This window comes from Petaurus breviceps, unplaced genomic scaffold (assembly GCF_028583685.1).
Source record: "Petaurus breviceps papuanus isolate PSGF00001 unplaced genomic scaffold, PetGlider_PUasm1.0 428, whole genome shotgun sequence".
Classification (NCBI taxonomy): Eukaryota; Metazoa; Chordata; class Mammalia; order Diprotodontia; family Petauridae; genus Petaurus; species Petaurus breviceps.
The window spans coordinates 1,835,606-1,848,677 of record NW_027186331.1 but is presented as its reverse complement, the minus strand read 5'-3'; the positions used below and the strand labels follow the sequence as shown (position 1 = coordinate 1,848,677).

General features: G+C 52.1%; 1 protein-coding gene across 4 annotated transcripts in view; it reads left to right on the top strand.

Annotated features, from left to right (window-relative positions):
- Nucleotides 1-13,072, top strand: part of TXNRD2 (thioredoxin reductase 2) — a 93,943-nt gene that overhangs the window by 53,334 nt on the left and 27,537 nt on the right. The window lies entirely within an intron of this gene.

Genomic DNA, 13,072 nt, shown 5'->3' with positions numbered 1-13,072 from the left:
CCGTGGGCCGTAGGCGAGTGTGAGGCGTCTAGACCCGCCAGCACACGGCTTGTCCTTTTTGTGTCTCATCATCTGTCTTGGGGGCGGCCGGCTGGGACTTCCCGGACGAGTCAAGGGCATGGATCCTGGGTAGTGAGCTCCCCACCATCTCCCTGGGTGCATTAGGAACAAAGCCTTTACAAAAGGATCTTGCCATGTTTCACACCCTTTCTTTTTTGTCGTTGTTCAAGTTTCCTTGTACAAAATGACTCACACAGAAACGTCTTACATGATCAGATTGCTTATTGTCCTAGGGAGGGGAAATGGAGAGAATTGGGGACTCGAAACTTTAAAAAAATATTTTTACTTGTTTTAACATGTAATTGGGGGAAAAATAAAATATGATTTAAAAGAGGAAAAAGGGGGGCAGCTAGGTGGTGCAGTGAATAGAGCACAGCCCTGGAGTGAGGAGGGCCTGAGTTCAAATCCGGCCTCAGGCACTTGACACACTTACTAGCTGTGTGACCTTGGGTAAGTCACTTAACCCCAGTTGCCTTCCTTCCCCCCTCCAATTAAAAAAAAAAAGGAAAGAAGTCTCATAGGATTTGAGGCCACTGAGGCTCATCCCTACCTGAATCCTCTTCTTCTAAGTGCCTGACGCATCATCTGCTTGAAGACCTCCAGTAGGGGAACTCACTACTTGTCAGGCAACTGCCCTGGGGTAACTCTGATTGTTAGAAGGTTCTTCCTCTTTCGTGCCTGTCTGTGTCCCTGTAACTTCCACCTGCCAGCACTCAGCAGACCAAGGCTAATTCCTACTCTAGGTGGGGGCCCCTCAAATGTTTGAAGACAGGAATCACGTCCCCCTCCTCAGAGCTTCTGTTCTCTCTGCTGGGCATCCCCAGGTCCTTCTTTCTAAAGCAAATCTTAGAGACTTCTAGCAGATTAGAGCTGGAAGGACCTGGAGATCAGAAAATGTCAGAGCTCGGAAGTGTCTGCAGACTCATCTGGTCCAGGAAGGGAGACTGAGGCACCATGAGTCTGACCCCACCGACCCTGACTCAGGCAGGCAGGCGGGAGGGCTGTCCTTCAAGATCTAGTAAAGTGTCTACTGTGTGCCAGCCCCTGACCCCGAGGAGATTCCAGCCTCACTGTACAAGCAGGCTGTCACAGGCTAAACAGGAAGTCCCTAGCATTAGGCAGAGTCTCCACTGCAAGCCTGGGCCTTCATGACCTTCAGGCCTCAGTGCTGGCAGAGGTCTTTGCACAGGGGTCGCCTCTCAGATGCACAAGCCATTTGTGTCATAGTGGGGGCATCAAGGGGAAGCTTTGCCCAGTGGGTCCCTGCCCAGAATTCTGCCCTCAGTGGCGTCTGTCCCCTGGATGCCTTGGGGTCTGGGCCTCCAGTTTGGCCCCTGCCGTGGCGTGATTAGAGGGACTGCCATCTTCCTAACATGAGCTCTCACCAAACACTCTGAGACTTGGCCTTTATATAGATAATCCCATTGGCTCCACATCCAACGAGGAGGTCGGCAGGCCCTACCTTAGACGTGGGTGGGCCTCAGCTCCTCCCTGTACCTGTATTTTCTGCCCTCTAAAAGGGGTTTGGTCTCCGGAGCCTATGAGGTCCCTCGCAGAACACTGGGCTGTGCAGAGTAATGGCCACAGTTCCCCCAGGGGCCTCCCACACCTTCACTCTTTGAAAAGATATCCGGGAGTCATGTTTTCCAATTGCTCTGGACCTGCAGCTCACAGCCGCTGCTCAGCGGTTCTTACCATGGGGACTACAGATGCACAGGACATGAACATTATCACCTCAGTACGAGGCCTTCCATGATTCAAAACTCCTCCCATGAGCAGAGCAGACTGTCCAGGGGCTCCAGGCCGCACAGAAGGTGAAGAGCCCCTGGCCTGGAGGGAGCAGGAAGGGACCAGCCCCTCATTTGACAGAGGAGGAATCTGAGGCTCGCCAAGGTCTTCGACTTCAGAGCAGGCCAGCACTGCTGCCCACTGCCCTAGGAGTCCCATGTCAGTCACTGGGCTTGAGCCCAGCTGGTGGACGGGATCCTCGGGCACGGGCACTTCACTAGCAGTTATGTCCTGTGAAACGGAAGGCTGACAGAAGCTGGAGGTTGTGAGGCCAGTACCTTCACGCTTCTATCATGTCCCTTACAATCTCCTCTATTTTTTGGCTATTAAAGACCACCATCTTTACCCCACATCAGCACTGATTGTGTAATCAGAATATCAGTGTTGTGGAAGAGGTAGAAAGGCCTGTTAGGCTAGGGAGGGACGGAGCTGACAGACACTTCTAAAAAGCAGGATGCTTTTTAAGTCCTGGGACAGCGCCTCTCAGAGACCATCTCATCTGACTAAGGAAGAGACAGAGGCCTGAAGGCTCATCTCAGCAGTGTCTGCCCTGCAACCTGCAGGCTCTTAGGAGCCGGGCAGGGCCCTAATGGCACCACCTAACCATTTTAAGAAGGAAAACGTGGAAAGATCAAAGCTGCCTCCAGTGTAGTCCCTTTATTTTTGTTTAAGGGGGGACAGGAAGGGTCCTGGGACTCAAGGGAGCCCCAGCTACTGAAGTGATTTGCACATGCCTCAGAGTGTAATGCATACTTTACGTCCACCAGCTCTGTTGAGGGAAGAACTCATTTCTGTCTGGATTAGATTCTGGGTTCATGGTGGGAGATACAGTAGGCAGAGAGAAGATAGAGACCTGAGTCAGTCATTTGTCCATGTCTGGGCTCCAGGGGAGCCTGGGTTAAGGTGGGCTGGAGGATGGAGGTGGCCAGAGTTGGGGCTTCTTAATGGTTCTCATCTGGAACTTTGGGGTTCAGATAGTAAGTGCTTTGGAGCCACGTGGCTGGGGGCTGGGTCGGGGTGACTGGAGCCACTTGTCCAGAGGGGCCCATGGGGCCACAGCTGATTAGAGGGGACTAGTGGAAAGGGTGTGGGGGGAGGGGAGAGCTAGGCCCAGCTTCTAGTGTTCGATGCACTCTCTAGGTGACTGCACAAGGAACTCCTTCTCTGAGCCCATTTCCCCTCTCTGTGAAACTGGAGCAACATTGGCCCTTCCCACCTCACCGGGCTCGTGGGCCAAAAGGGCTTTGGGAACTCCCTAGAGCTGGGCCTTGGTTCTTGTCCCAGGCAGCAGGACCCAGTGGAGGGGGAGTCAGCCAGCCTCACAGCCAAGAAGGTGGGTTCCAGAGCCACCTCTGACGCCTGTGGGCTCTGGGTCATAGCCCTCACCTAGCCGGGCTCCTCCGTGTTCTGGCCGTATCTGCTGGTTTGATGATAAAGCCAGTTTTCCATGTTTGAAGTTCACATGAGAATCCTCCATTTCATTCTAAATGCTTAGGATTTCTTTTCATCATTCACAGGATCATTTCCAACTGGAAGGGTCCTTGGAGGGCGAGGGAGGAAACAGGCATTCTAAGCCCCTACTGTGTGCCGAGCACTTTACAGATGCTGTCTCATTTGATCCCCACAACTGCAGGAGATAGATGCTGTTTTATTCCCATTTTACAGTTGAGGAAACTGAGGCACATAGGTGAAGGGCCACACAGCTAGTAAACCTGAGGCAGGATCTGAACTCAGGCCTTCCTGCCCCCAGCCCCAGTGCTCTGCCCACAGCTCCCTCACTGGGTGTGGTCATGGCCTCCAGGCCCCTGGGCAGGGCAGCCTGCTCCCTCCCCCCGCCCTGAACAGCAGGGCTGAGATTTTCACCAGGTCAATCCAGGCTGGGTTCTTATTCTGTCAGACTTCTCTCTTGGCCTGTCAAATTTCATACATCCGTGGAAATAAGCTCCCTTTAAATATTTCTAACGATCCAGCAGGACTGGGGGCAGAAGTCTTGGAAGTATTAGCCTTTTCACATTTTGTCATTTGTCTTTGTACATGAAGCAAGTATGAGAAACGAGGCTTCCACCCCAGTGTTTCCCGAGAGCAGGTGGTGGGCCGGGGCCTTTCTCAGAACCGCCCACACCTCTTGGTGCTTAAGGTTCTTTTCTAAAATTCATCTTGACGTTTATACTAAAAGATGTAAATCAGGAGAGTCTTCCCCCCATGAATGCTGATGCCACAGATGGGATGAGAGTCCCAGGAAAGGAAGAGCTCTGCAGCACCCAGGGCTGGCCTTGTGCTGGTCTGTCCTTGGTGGGGGAGGCACTTGAGTTGGAGTCTTCTTGAGGGGCCAGAGCGCTAATTAAGAGCCCAGCACCCACGTGGTGAGGGCACTGGAGAGGGGAGGCTGCCAGGCTGCCCTCAGAGAGGTGAACTGTCCCTGCTGACTAAACCCTCACACTTGTCCACTCAACATTGGTTCATAAATAGTCAAGGACCTTTTCCTGTTTAAACAGAAATGACTTCAGCCCCGCCATTTACTGGGGGGGGGGGGGTGAACAGGCGGGGGAATGAACTGTTTGCTTTAGAGAAGTGAGCCATCAGTATGTACTGAGGGAGGATTTCCTGTGTGCCAGGTGCTGGGCTGCCACCATTCAGACAGGGAGATGCCATATATGAATGGTGCATCCAGGATGCCTAGCAAGGAGATGGGAGGAGGCTCAGGGCACCCACTCCTGACAGAGGTGCTGCATGGGGAGATAATGCTGTGGTTCCCTGATAACCAGGACCTCTCATATAGTCTATAACAGCCGTTTGCTCACACAAGGCTAGAAAGGAAAGGGCTGATCCCCCTGTCTTCCCATAATAGCTCCCATCACCCTGAATGTTCACCCAGCGTTCCATGTGTACTGTCTCCTACAGGCCCTCACATCTAGGCTTCCTTAGCCCATACACAGCTTTAAAAAAGCATTGGATGTGATGCCCCCATTCCCAGCTGATCCTCCCTCCCCTGGCCAATGAATCCCCATTGGCCGCTGGCAGTCCCCCCTGTGTCTGGTGCACCTCAGCCTCCCTTGTCCAAGCCTGGCTTTGGGTGGCTGTTTCTCCACCGATGCCCAAGACAGATTTTAAGAGAATGAGGTCCTTTTGTTCACACTCCGCCCTTATGGATTAAGCATATTAACAGTTAAAGCTGGTTAATTGAAGTGTAGTCGGGCTGTGATTCATTGTTTTTCCCTGTATCAACACACCCACACCAGGTGTCCCAGATAATAGACTGGGAAACTTAGCGGTGTGGAGGATTTCCTGTCTGCAGATGTGCCAATTACACCGCTGATTGAAAAAAGTCAGCCTGTTGGGTTAGCGGGATCCAGCCTGGGGAGTTAACTAGTTGTATCCTGAATTAGAGGGCTTCAGGGTTTAATTAACAAAATCCTATCAGTAGTACCAGGATGAGCTATGATTGCAGGAGATCTGAGCCTTTATAGTCCCTCTCTAAAGTGGTACTCAGCTTGAGGTTTCCAAAGCAGCCGTTTCGTCACACCTGATGGGGGAGAAGGGACAGACTTACGTCTGACCCCGTATTCTTGGGAGGTCTGACCAAGCCAGACCGACCTCTGGTACCAACCCCAGACTCAGCTCCACCACACTGGGAGAGCCTCGGCTGCTGACTGGCCTGGGGCGGCCTGGGGAGACCTTGGCCGAGTTGTGGCTGGGGGCAGTCGTGGATCCTTCAAGGACTGGGGCAGGGCTTCGGAATGTTGAGACGGCTGCTGACTGAAGCTGTCAGATGCTTGTCCTGGAACCCTGTTCCCCGCCTCCCCAGCAGCTCCCAGTAATTCTCTGGAGTGCTGGGCCTCTGTTCCGTCACAGTGGGTTTGTGTTGAGAAGATAGAAGGGGCTTTTTTTGCAAACCGCTCGTCACTCTTAGTGCATTGCCTCTGTGTCTCCCCCATTAGACTGGGAGCTCTGGGAGGGCAGGGATTGTCTTATTGCCTTTCTCCCTATCCAAGGTGTTTGACCCAGTGCCTAGCACACTGTAGTTTTCAGTGGCAGTGTTCAGTCATTTCCCACTCTTCATGACCCCATTTGAACTTTTCTTGACAGAGATACTGGAAGGGTTGACCATCTCTTTCTCTGGCTCATTTTACAGCTGAGAAAACTGAGGCAAAGAGGGTGAAGTGACTTGCCCAGGGTCACTCAGCTAGGAAGTGTCTGAGGCTGGATTTGAACTCAGGAAAATGAGTCTCCCTGACTCTAGGCCTGGCACTCTGTACACTATGGTGCCACCTAGCCACCTGGCACACAGTAGGCATTTAGTAAATGCTTAGTGACTGACTGACTGGGCATCCAGCAAAGGCGTATTAAATATGTTTGCATAAAAGAATTCTGCCGTTTGCCTGCACAGACCACCTATCTCATGTCCAGAGACAGAGCAGTAAATGGTGATGGCTTATTCCTTCGGGGAGCCTGCAAAGACTGGGATGGGGCAGGGGTCACAGGGGGGGCCGGGCCCATGGCTCTCCCCCTATTTCCTGAGCCCTGATCTCCCCACAGTGCTCCCCATCTCTGGGGACCTTCCCAGGGAGGTCCTCAATGAAGGAGGTTCAATCCCAGCCCGATTTTAGCATCTGATAAAAACTTGTGTGTCCAAGGCCTTGCTTGTAGCTGAGGTAAATACCACAGGGGGCACATGAGCTATTTCCTTGTGACCCCTCATTTGAGCTGCCCCCACTTGACCAAACATCCTCTAATGGTGTGTGTCTGAGGTCTGGCATCCTGCCTCTAGCTAAGTCACCTTGTCCACCTGCCCATTTTGTAGATGAGGACGTTGAGTCCCCCAGAGCACTTCTGGGTCTTTCAGGCCCCCTCCTCCTCTGTTTCAGTGAGACAGGCTGACTGCTGAGCCTTCATTTTGGGCCAAGGAGGAACACCAGCAATGGTCTGGATAACTGAAGACCCCTGTGGCCACAGTATCATCCTTCCTTGCCAGGCTTGTCTGTCATCTGTTTCCCAGATTCCCTGGTCCAGGTGGCCCCTGGCTCCTTGGATGACAATGTCATTTGTCCCTCTGCTGAGCTCAGTCACGGTGCCATTGCCTTTGCCATCTGCCTGCCCCCAGTCTTGACCCGTTCACCCCTCCGGAGGTGTTTTCTAACAGTGGGTCACATTTCTAATTCTCCTTGTTTATCACTCATCCCTTGTGTATTTATGGACAGACAGAAGAACTGATCAAGTAGTATTTATTAAGCACTTACTGTATGCCCGGCACTGGGCTGAGCCCCAAGCACACAAAGCAAGGTGAAAGCAGCATCCCTGCCCTCCAGGAGCTCCCAGCAACATGTGCACGGACCAGGACCTCCTCCTTAAAGGGGAGGGCTCCAGCAGTGGGGGGCAAGGGGGACCTAGAAAAACCTCAGCAAGGTGGGATTTGAGCTGGATCTTGGAGGAAACTGGCAGAAATGAGGAGGGAACATTCCAGGCAGGGAGCTAGTGAATGCAAAGGCAAAGGGGTAGGAGATGGGGGGGGGGGGGGGGTGGGGGGGGGGGGGGGGGGGGCGGGAGGGTACTTCTGTGCCTGAGTGGCAGAGTGTGTGACCAGGGAGTGAGGTGTGGGAAGATTGGAAAGATAGGATGGGGCCAAGCCACATTTATGTTTGATCCCCTAGTCAACCAGAGCCCCTGGGATTGATTGCATGGGGAGAGGCACCATCAGGCCAACGTTTTGGGAAAAGCAGCCCAGGGAGGATGATTGGAGTGAGGAGACCATTACCTTAGGTCAGGAGAGGTGAGCAGGGCCTGCTGGGAGGTGGTAGCTGGGCAGATGGAGAGCAGGGGACATGCTGTATTGTAAGCTGGTCACCAAGAGGATGGTTTTGGCCACAGAGACCCAAGAATGTCCAGCAGTCAGACAAGCTGACTTGTTACATAATATCAACATATGTTACAAAGATGGAATGCACAAGAGATGCTCCAGAAGTGAAATCAATATGAGATGTTCCAAAGGTGAAATGGTCAAGAGATGCCACAGAGGTGAAATCAACATGAGATGTTGCAAAGGTGAAATAGACAAGAGATGCACATAGGTGAAATTAACAGGAGATGCTGCAAAGGTGAAATGGACAAGAGATGCTGTTGAGGTGATATCTACAGGCCTTGGACGTGGGGGGTAAGAGTGCGGAGTCCAAGATGACTCCTAGGGTGTGAGCCTAGGGGACTAGGAGGGTGCTAGGGCCCTGAGGCAGTGAGAGAGGAGGGGGAGGATGGCAGGGGGAGGGAACACCTAAGACTGTGGATTTGTATAGCTGACCCCTGGTAGAAGCTACTTTCTGTGAATTTCTTGGGTCGTTTTGCATGCCTCCCTCTCAGGGTTGGACATCCTTCAGAGGAAACCATGTTATTCTCCAGATTTATTATACCCATCCTCATGTCAGGCAAAATCCTGCCATCAGAAAGGTTTGTAGCTGTCAACTGAGAATGTGAATGGGAAGGACCTTAATTAAGGCCTGTGTCATCTAAACCTGACCTGGACACACACACAGTAGGTGGTGCTGAAGTGGACAGTAAGGAGCCCCAGCGATCACTTGCATCAGTCACATTTATGAATGTCTTTAGATTTACTTCCCAGGGTATGGGTTAACATTCAGCAATTAACAGCTTGTCTTCTACATGGTGTTAAGTCTCAGTGTGAAATGGTGATCAGGGTATGTTTTTTCTGCCAAGATCTTGGAGTTCATCATTAATCCTTGTCCTCAAACAAAGAAAAGGCACTCAGAGGCTGCCATTACCACCACCACCCTTTTTTCTCAAGGCTCAAAGATGGATATTTTAAAAACATAAGCAAACAAAATAATAGACCTCCAAGGATCTGACTTAAGGTTGGAAAAGAAAAGGAAATCTGCTTTAAGGCTTCCAGCTTGAGCTTCCCTCCTCCTTGTACCTCTTCCAAGATCCTTCTCCACTGCCCGCCCATGCCAGGACTCGTGCGTTTGGCGGTGCACTCCATCAGATGTTACCTGTCGTTTGAACATCTCCCTTCTGTTTCATGTGAGGAGCAGCATGACCGTGTGGGCAGTGCCACCGATCACAGGTGTGATGACACAGGCCACACACAGCCTGTGCGCTCCATAGTGTGCTTGGTGTCAGGTCTGCCCCGTGTTCACAAACAGCTGAGCCATGAGAGGGGACCAGAGACAAATTTCTGTGTGAAAAGCTGAGATGCTCTGATTCTGCTTTCCCTCAGCTACTGGCTTTCCTTTCTAGGGTACCTTCCACCAGCTCTGTATTTAACCTGCATGTATCTGTTTATTGGTAGCACCCCATCTGGGATCATTCACCCAGTGCCCACTTGCATTGGCAAGCTTGGTCCCCAGGGGGCAATTACTCTTATGTCCCCAGACTTCTAGGGGGCGACCCTGAGGATTGTTGGGGTTTCTAGTAATGTCGCTCACAAGTCCCCACTAGTGTGCTTTCTGTTGATGAACAGCCAGACTTATTTGGTTTTTGGAAAGTATATTTACTTAGCAGGTAAAGCAAGGGCAGTCGTTAGAGAAGCGGCCCCCCAACCCAGGGGTGTGTTCTTCCTTTGCACACACTGGTGCCTGTCAGGATTATGGTAAAATAGTAATGAAGTACATGAGGAAGAACTTGGGTGCCAGATGGGTAGCACAGCCCCGGTGACTGGAAGTCCTTCCCCTCTTTGTGGAGTCCCCACAGAGCTCCCCTTACTTGTGTCCTCTTACTTGTGACAAGCTTCAGGGCTCCATCCCCTCGTTGAATTTGCTTGATCCTCGGCCTGTCATTGTCGTCAGCCATTGCTGCTCCAGCAGGCACCGTCACCAGCATGAACAGACTTCCCAAGTCGCCCAGTGGTGACCTGGGCAGTCCCTTCTGTGGACACTCAGTGCCTTTGCTCAGGAGACCTGTTTGCCCTTGACACATCTTTGTCTCCTTCCATCTGGATATGTTGTCTCTCACTAGTCAGGTCCCTCCAGGAATGTGGCTAATGGAGAGGGGGAGGAGGGGCCCACAGTGGTAACACATGACTCCTAGGAGTCAGAGGCAGCATCAGAACCCAGATCCTCAGCCTTGAGAGCCAGATACCAACCACCACCTTGGCACTTGCACCCAAGGAGGATATGGGCCTACTTGTTGTTAGAGAAAGTCAGCCACCGACCCTTCTAGGAACTGAGACGGCCAACGCAGATCAAAGTGGGAAAGCCAGGACATACCCTGCCAAAAAGGACAAGAGATGGTTTTGTCAGAAGAGCCTGTCCTTCAGAGGAGGAAACTAAGTCCCAGGGAGGGGAAGGGACCTGCCCAAGGTCACCCAGTGAGCAAAGGTCAGACCAGCTTTTCTTCCTCCCTCCCATTCTGTTGTCCTGCTCTGAGAGTGTGTTTGGGGCATCACTGAAGTGCATGCTGGAGGCCAGGTGGTATCGTCTGACCCACACCTGCTTCATGCTGCCCGCTCTCCAGGCCAGCTCTGATGTCTTTCTTCCATTTCCATTCCAACCAAGGAGCCATTTAAAAAGTAAAGTGTGTTCCCAAAGTCTTAGAGCGCGCCTGGCACAACCTGTAGGTATCCTCCCTAGTAGTATCTTGTCAAATGAGATAATGATTGTAAAGCACTCGACCAGAGCCTAGCACATAGGAAGTGCCCAGTAAATGTCCCCATCAGTGATGGCGATGGTGTTACCTTTTCTGTACCCATGTGTACTTTTGTCTAGATCATCCCTCCTTCACTCACCTGCTTATATGTCTGTCTGGTGCTTAAATCTTTCCTAATTAAATGGTTTTTCTTTCACTCCTCTTTATTCATACTCCAGGCAAGCATGAAATTGGAAGGAATGTAAGCGTTCCCATCATTGAATGAGCAGAGACTGTGAGCTCTCCTGTTAGTTGTGATCTGTGTGGGTGTCCATTGTGGGCCCTGGGTAGCAGGTGACTTTGGTCAGGTTGCCTCTCTGACCTCCTTCAGCACCTCCCTTTGGAGGACCACCAGGCCTGACGAGGGCGGGCTGGGGAAAAGACATCTTCAGGCCGGCTCTGCCTGCTGATGGCCCACAGCTGGTGCAGAACTCCCATCAAGATCAGAAGCAGCTGCGCCCCAGAGTGCTTGTATGGCTTCACATTTTTTCCTCCTATCCACCCCTGTGGCATTTAATCAGGTTTTCTGCTGTAATTTTAATGCATCTCAAGGACAGAGATACATCATTAGACCCAAACTTGATATCGGGAAATTGGAATTGAAAGAATTCTGAATCGGTGCAGAATGTTGCCTCCTGGCTGCCCCACGTCAAGTGCTGCGTCTGCTTGGTCACCCCCCGCCTCCCCCCAGAACACTGGTGGCCTGCTAGGTGCTGGTGATAGGAAGGCAAAGGCAAAATGGCGCTGCCATCTGGGAGCTCCCTGCCAAGGGCATGAGGCTGCTGGGGCGCCACAGTTGCAGAGCGCTGAGGCTAATGCTTCCTAGCGGAGTGGTGTGGGGCAAGCCCCTTTCACCCCATTTGCCTCAGTTTCCTCGACTATAAAATGGGGATAATAACAGCACCTACCTCACAGAGTTGTTGTGCCAAAGGAGATATTTGGAAATAGCTCAGTACAGGGCCTGACACATAAGTGCTTCATAAATGCTTTTTACTTCTTCCACATTGCATTCTTGGGACTTTTGTGTCTAGGTCGAGGCCAGCAGATATGCTGACTTCTGACACATGACCCACCCAAGGCCCTCTAGGCCCTATTCTATCACATCCCCAGAACAGTCCCGATTTGGGCAACTGGAGAAGGAAAGGGGGGGAAGGAAGGAAGGAAGGAAGGAAGGAAGGAAGGAAGGAAGGAAGGAAGGAAGGAAGGAAGGAAGGAAGGAAGGAAGGAAGGAAGGAAAGGAAGGAAGGAAAAAGAGGGAAGGAGGAAGGAAGGAAGGGAGGGAGGGAGGAGAGAAAAAGAGGGAAGGAAGGAGGAAGAGAAGGGGGATGGTAGGAAGAGAAGAGGAAGCAAGGAAGAATGAAAAGGAAGGAGGGAAGGAAGGAGAATAAAGGAAGGGAAAGAAGGAAACCAGGAAGGAAGAAGAGGGAGAAAAGAAAAAAAGGAAGAAGGGAAGGAGGAGGGAGGAAAAAGGGGGAAGGAAGGAAGCCTTGGTTAAGCACCTACTCCATGTCAGGCCCTGTGCTCAGAGCTTTACAGACAGGTTCTCATTTTATCTCACAGCAGCCCAGGCAGGGAGGGACTGTTATCATCTCCATTTTTGATATGTCATGGTCACCCAGCTAGTAAATGTCTGAGACTGGATTTGAACTCAGGTCTTCCTAACTCCAGGCCAGCACTCTATTCACTGGCCCAGCTAGCTGCCTCTGGCAAAGGAAAGCAAGCTTTCCTGCTCCACAGGCCTGCATTGGTCCCACCACCCACAGTGAACTGTAGCTGGAGGACAGTGCCATAGATGGCACTAAAAAACCCTAAATCCTTTCTTCTTTCACATATGTGCAGTTGTAGCCTTTGGCTTGTGACATGCAAGTTTAAGTGAAAGTCTCTGGGCATGCTAGAGCCGCTGCAGCCGCCGTCCTGCATCCCCACAGGCTTTGGTGACCTCAGCCTCCCTGGCGCTGGCTGAGACCAAGACCAGAAGAGCACAGGGAGAGCAGGTAGAGAAGGAGGAGGGCATTTGGGCTGAGGGGTCGGGAGGACCTGGGTTCCAGACCCCCCTCCGCTGCCCACTGGGCACATCCCATTCCTTCTCTGGGCCTCAGCTTCTTCAGCCATAAAACGGAGGGTCTGTCTCTGCCCTAAACCGATGGCCCGGTGCCCGAGTCCCAGAGAGGCGTCATCTGTACAGAGCGAAGGTTCCTCATGGACCGCTCCCGGGCATGGGTTTATCTAAGATTGGAAGCGGCCCTTCTGCAGCTGGATGGACTGAAGTCTGGCCGATGGTGCTCAAGGCCCGACAACTTGCAGGCGCCCAAAGTCTGCGGCCGCGCGGCTTGACTCGTCCTCGCTGTTTTGACTCGAGGCTTCGAGAGAGCAGCTGGAGACTTAAAGCTGAGCCTTTCCCAGGGGGGTTCACGTCCCACACGCAGACACTGGAATGAGAACATTTCCGAGCCTCATCCCACGCTCCTCCCTGTTTGGACTTCCCCACTGGGGAGCTATGAGAAGCATGCCTTTGAAATCAAATCACCTTTCCTGGCCAAAGGAATTGGACTCTGAGCCCTTTGGGAAACTGAAAAGCTATCTGGCATTGTAGGCG